Here is a 7215-nt window from a genome sequence, read left to right as displayed (position 1 = left end):
TTTTTTTTTTTTTTTTTTTTTTTGAGATGGAGTCTAGCTCTGTCACCGTGGCTGGAGTGCAGTGGCATGATCATGACTCACTGCAACATCCACCACCTGGGTTCAGGCAATTCTCATGCCTCAGCTTCCCAAATAGCTGGGATTACAGGTACACCACCATGTCCAGCTAATTTTTTTTGTATTTTTAGTAGAGGTGGGGTTTTGCCATGTTGGCCAGGCTGGCCTTGAACTCCTGACCTTAAGTGATTCACCAATCTCAGCCTCTGCAAGTGCTGGGATTACAGATGTGAGTCACAGTTCCTAGACATACATATATTTTCTATATTACTTTGATCTAATGATAATACCAGTAATGTTATATTTGCATATTTTTTTATTCTACTGGATTCTGCTAATTATGTCTTTTATTTTAACTTAGCTTATTTTATTTATCATTTCTTTTCTAGTTGCTGTGGTTCCTTCCAAAGTGTCCCATATAATTTGTAGATTACATTGTCAGCCTTCTTAACTTGTTTTCTCCTTCTGTAAGTTTTGTCCTTTTCCTTTACATTATGGAAGAACATCTCAAGAATGTCTTTCACACGATGTATTCAAGTTTCCATTGTATCATTTAAATCACTTGTTAACCTCAATATAGGTTTTACTCCTTTTAAACAATTTTGTTTCTTGCCATTTCTCCGTATTCACTTATCTTTCATTATATTTCAAGAATTTGAACCTTCTTTTCATACAGTGTTTTAAGATTGTTAAAATAATGAACCATTTTCTAAATTGTATTTTGAGTTCCTGAAGCAGAAAATTTACAGTGATATTATTTGAATCTTGAGGATAAGGTCAATATATGTTATCATGCTGTATTATCATTTGTTTCATGTTATTTTATATACATTCTGGTACCTATATATACATATGTGTGTATATACATGTATGTACGTGTATGTGTTTGCATGCATGTGTGGGTATGTAAAAGATATATTAAGTGATGACTACAAACCATTCTTAGTATTTATCAAGGGATGTGACATAATTTGAACAAGGTAGTAGGCAAATTTTCTTTTCATATAAGCTACTGAGAAGTAGGCTCATGAACATAGTTACTGGCAGAATTCCCAGTACCTGGAGAGCTGTCACTGTTCTTTTTCTCTTTGATAGAACTAGAATATTTTCCTACTGCACCGAGTGGTTGTCTTTCTGAAACAGATTAGTTGCATGAAAACTATAACCCCCACAACTAGATTAGTTCTCAGTCTCTGTCTAATAATGCCTATTCAGAATCCTCAGTCTCTGTCTAATGCCCCGTGGATTATGGGGTCTATACACTTAAAAATACAATGTCTTCCTGTTGCCATCCAGTCTTTAAGACTAGGGCATCCATGTACCCTTCTTGCTTAGTCTGAGATAACTCATTTGTGAAGATTAAAAATATTTTAAAGGCTGGGCACAGTGGTTCACGCCTGTAATCCTAGCACTTTAGAAGTCCAAGACAGGAGGAATACTTGAGGCTAGGAGTTTGAGACTAGCCTGCACAACATAGGGAGATCCCTTCTCTAGAAAAAATAAATAAAAATAAAAACATTATCTGGGCATGATGCCATGCACCTGTAGTCCTAGTTACTTGGGAGGCTGAGGTGGAAAAAGTACAAGCCCAGGACTTTGAGACTGCAGTGAGCAATGATCAAGCCACTGCACTCTACCCTGGGAAACAGAGCAGGACCTTGTCTCTTAAAAATTTTTTTTTAAGTCCTCAGAGCCCCTGACTGATAATATAAGCCAAAATAGTGAACAGAATTGGCCTAAGACCAACAAGGAAAATAAAATCTGTAGTTATTGCTAGGATCCATTACTTCAGCTAGGCTATGGGTTATGTTCTTTGCGGCCACAGTGGTGAAGATCTGACTGTATGACATCTTTATATTTAGAAAAATCATTGAGTTTCATGAAGATCATTTAATGTAGATAATTCACATGATACTAACCACATACCATGTATCCAGACACACTGTGTGCGAGTTCTAATGCAGAATAGACAGTTTTTACTCCAACCAACCAACCAAACAAATAATAATACAACAACAAAAACCCAAACACCATGATAACACTCTGGAATGAGAAAATTAGTAAAATTTACACTACCACTCTTAGAAGATTAACATTTTGTGCCTAAGATAAATATTCTCATGTATCTGTTGATTTAGAAAAAAATACTAAACAAAAGATAATATGCATGTACATCTTGTATACACTCCTTCAAGAATATATAAGATGAGTAAGTTCTAGATATCTGCTGCATACCATTGTGTCTATGGTTAACAACACTATTGCACACACAAAAATTTAAGAGGTTAGATCTTATATTGTGTTTTTATATGTATATATATAGTGGTGAGAACACTATAGTGAGAATATATATATACACACACATATACATATATGTATATAATATACATACAATGAAGTCAAAAGATATTTCTGTAACTAGATTACACAATGAGCAAATTTTACTTTCTTGCTTTGAAAGTGTTAATTTTTGAAAAAAATCTTATATTTGACTAATTTAACTAAAATGAGGTAAATAGGAGGTATCTGGGAGAGCATATATAATGTTACATGGATGTATGTGTGTGTATGTGTGTGTGTGTGTAGATAAATAGATAGATTTTTTTTGAGATGGAGTCTCATTTCAGGAGACTTCTGGGATTGGCTTCAGTTGGATTTGCAGCAAGATAAACTGTCTCTTGTCCTTAGAAGAGGAAGAGAGCTGAGAAAACCCAAAGTACCTCACCATGAGTCCGTCTTCTTGTGGAATCTGTGATTTTGAATCTGCATGTCAATGAAAAGGAAGAATAACTATTTTGGCTAAGCCATCATGGATTCATCAGAAGTTAGTAAGCTCTTATCGTTTACCTCTCATATTTTTGCCTTCTGAATTAGCTAGGGTATTAATTAGTAGTTACTCAAAAATTTAAAATTTTTCATATATTTTATGTAAGATCATTGTGAGGAGCACCCAATAGCCAAAAAATTTTTTTTCACTGCCTGAAGTGAAAATAGACACTAAGGATAATGCATACCTGCTTTTAAAAAATCTGGCCCCAAAGTGACAAACACCACTAAGTTGGCTAGTACTAACCACAGGAAATTATCCAGGAAGTTGAGAAATGTAGTTACTACCTAGGAAGCTGCCAGCCAGAAATAATATACTAGCATCACAAAATTAAATGTATATATGCATAGTGTTATTGTTGTTCTTTTCACAGACTTTATGTATGCACTACTCTAGGTAATAGTAACAATGACATCTCCCCATTTATGAATTATTATTGTTTTGAGATGGAGTCTCGCTGTGTCACCCAGCCTGGAGTGTGGTGGCTCAATCTCGGCTCACTGCAACCCCCACATCCTGGGTTCAAGCGATTCTCCTGCCTCAGCCTCCCAAGTAGCTGGGACTACAGGTGCACACCACCACGTCCAGCTAATTTTTGTATTTCTAGTAGAGTCAGGGTTTCACCATGTTGGCCAGGTTGGTCTTGAACTCCTGACATCAGGTGATCCACCTGCCTCAGCCTCTCAAAGTGCTAGGATTACAGGCATGAGCCACCATGCCCAGCCGTTTTTGTATTTTTAATACAGATGGGATTTCACTATGTTTGCCAGGCTGGTCGAACTCCTGACCACAGGTGATCTGCCTGTCTCGGCCTCCCAAAGTGCTGGGATTACAGGCATAAGCCATCGTGCCCAGCCCATTTATGAATTACTTTACGAAATTAAAATTAGTATATCTTTAAACTATTTAGATACAATTCAATTACTTTGTGGTTCACCAATTTAATGTCTATGATTAAATGACTTTCACTACATTCAGAGAGTTGTAAATAATTACCAAAATTGAATTTGAAAATAATTTAGTCACTCCCAAAATAAACCTCACTCCTATTAAACTTCCCAGTTACTCTGAATTTTTACTAATCCCCCAGCCCTAGGCAACCCCTGATCCACTTTCTGTATCTATAGATGTGTCTGTTCTGGCCATTTCATATGAGGAAATCATGTCATATGTGATATTTTGTGATTGGTTTTTATACCTAGCATAGTGATTCAGGTTCACCTACATTGTAACATATTTAGCAAATTGTTCATTCTGGATGCTTTTTCTGCCCCTGCTACCGGACTTGCTCTAGCTAGACCCTCCAGTGCAATGTTGGATAGAAGTGGCAAAAGGAAACATTTTGTTTATTTTTACTCTTATAGGAAAAGCATTCTTTTTTCATCATTATGTACTTTAGATGGGTTTTGCATGGATTTTCTTCTTCGGGTTGAGAAAGTTCTCTTTTTTTCCTAGTTTGTTGGTATTTTTATCATAAACAGGTATCATATTAATATTTTTGTCAAATGACTTTTCGATGTATATAGAGATTATCAGGTGAGTTTTGTTCTTTATTCTATTGCAAAGATCTATTACATTGATTGGTTTAAGATGTTACAGTAACCTTGCATTCCTGGGATAAATCCCACTTAGCCATGATATATAATTCTTTATATATATTATGGGATTTGGTTTGCTGTATTTTTTGTTGTTGTTGTTGTTGTTGCAGATTTTTGGCAACTATATTCAAAAGGAATATTGATTTGTTGTATCTTTTGCCATATTTTTCTTTAATTTTGGCATCAGGGCAATACAGACCTCATAGAATCATTTGGAAATTTTTCCCTTCCCTAATTTTGGAAAAGTTTGTGAAGAATTTTGGTTTTTATAAAGATTGATAGAATTTATAGAATTTACTAATGAAACCATTTGTGTCTAAGTCTTTTTTTGAGGAAAGTTTAAAAACCACTAATTTAGTCTCTTAGTTGTTAAAAGATTCTCCAGATTTTTTTTTTTTTTTAAGCTCATTGTTGCTTCCACCTGCTGGGCTCAAGTGAGCCACCCACCTCAACTTCCCAAATAGCTGGGACTATAGTGTCTTGCTAGAACCTATTAGAAACTATTGTTCCTGGGCCAGGTGTAGTAACTGACAGCTGTAATTCCAGCACTTTGGAAGGCCGAGGCAGGCGGATCACCTGAGGTCAGGAGTTCGAGTTGTTCACTGGCAAACATAGTGAAACCCCTTTTATACTAACAAATACAAAAATTAGCCAGGTGTGGTGGTGTGCGCCTATAATCCCAGCTACCTGGGAGGCTGAGGCAGGAGAATCGCTTGAACCTGGGAGGTAGAGGTTGCAGTGAGCTGAGATCGTGCCACTGCACTCCAGCTTGGACAACCAAGTGAGACTCTGTCTCAAGAAAACAAAAATAAAAACAAAATGAAACTATTATTCCTATTTATGGATAAGGAAGCTGATATTAAGGTAAGCAAATAGAAAATGCCTCCTTTAGCATTTAAGAAAGTCCACATGTTAACAACAACAAAAAATTAATCAACTTAGTAGGAAATGTCTTATGAGCAATGCTTAACATCATCAGAATGCATGCTTGCCTAAGAATCAACTGAAAGCAGAACTTGTGATTTAAAAAATTAGGTTAGTATAAACAAGTGGGTGGAAATGGGTGACATTGTACATGGCAACCTAATTAGAGCTAAAGGGATTAAATTAGGAGAATTACAGAAAAGGTCAAAGGTAACCAAATTCAGGAGCTGGGATCAATTTGCAATAGAGTCATCTATTCTGTTGAGTCCTTAGGAAAAAAAAAATTTATATATATAAAAATTATTAGTTCATGTGGCTAATTTTCAACAGATGCTTGAAATACTATTCCAGAAAATATTTTATGTTTCAGAGGAAGAGTTGCCATCAGCAAAAAACCACATAAGCATATATACCTGCAATCTAATTTGGGTGAATTTAAAATATTTTTAAAATACCTAGAATGTGCAGGAGACATTGTCCGTTAAATTGAAAGACAATATATTTTTTACCTTTTGTGATCGTTCAGCAGGTTCTTTCTGCCCAGTGCACAGAGCAAATCAGTCCACTGAGACCATGGTATTGCAGTGGAGAAAGTTTAACTGATGAAAGGCCAGCACACATGGAAGAACTGGAGTTATCACTTAGACTCCCTCGAGGCTTAGAGCTTAGGGTTTTTCTAGACAATTTGGTGGGCAGGAGACTAGGGAATGGATGCGGTGCTGCTGACTGGTTGGGGGTAAAATCATGTGGGTGTGGAAAATGGCCCTCAGGCACTGAGTCTGCCTTTATGTGGGGTTAAAAGATGAGTTGAGTCATAAATTAGGTCATAAATTTTGTGACTTTTGGCTACATAACTCCTGAGCAGTAAAGGATTATAGAAACTATACCTATTTTGTGACCTCTCGTTAGTCTTATAAAGACAATTTCGGCCCTGAATGGGGAAGGGATTAGGCTTAGAAAGATTGCTCTCATTCTTTCTTTCAATTTAAACTATAAACTGAATTCCTCCTAAGTTTAGCTTCTACTCCCAGAAATGACCAAGGAAATATGGAAATGAGAAGCAAGATAGAGTCAACTACGTCAGATTTCTCTTGCTGTTGATATAGGAGTTAAGAAGAAATTACTTAGGCAGATAGTGAGGGCATAGTGAAAGTTTTCCTTTTTAATGAAAAACAGCTCCAAAATCATTTTCTAACAAATAGCAGCCCCAAAATCAAGCTGCAGACATAGACAAGCAAGCTGGAAGCTTGCACATGTTGGCAGAAAAATACTGCCTGGGACTAGGTGTGTTCAAAATGGCAGCTCCATCTTCTCTTCTTTTTGCCAGCCATGTGTACAGTAAGGAGCAGATAAAATACTGCAGGTCAAGCGGAAAGCCCATTTGCATAATAAGATTAGGGTGGGGTAGCCAGCCTTCCTTGCACACTATGTATATTTCACACCTGATCAAATCAATCTGAGGGCCTAGGTAAGTCAGACACCACCTCCTCAAGCCTGCCTATAAAATCTGGTGCATCCTATGCCAGCTGGTCTTTCCTATCCCGAAGCCCCTCTCTCTCACTAGAGAGAGAGCTGTTCTCCTTTCTCTTTCTTCTGCCTATTAAACCTCTACTCCTAAATTCCTCATGTGTGTCCGTATCTTAAATTTTCTTGGCACAAGATGATGAACCCCAGATATTCACCCCAGACAATGAAGCTGCTTCACTGTCATAATTTTGCTTAGGCAATTTCAAACTCAATTTAATACTTTTTAATTTAGAAATGATGGTAAAATGTTATAATGTACATACAATTAGCATTTTTCGTTTT

This window comes from Piliocolobus tephrosceles, chromosome 9, assembly GCF_002776525.5.
Source record: "Piliocolobus tephrosceles isolate RC106 chromosome 9, ASM277652v3, whole genome shotgun sequence".
NCBI lineage: Eukaryota > Metazoa > Chordata > Mammalia > Primates > Cercopithecidae > Piliocolobus > Piliocolobus tephrosceles.
This window is presented reverse-complemented; position numbering follows the sequence as displayed.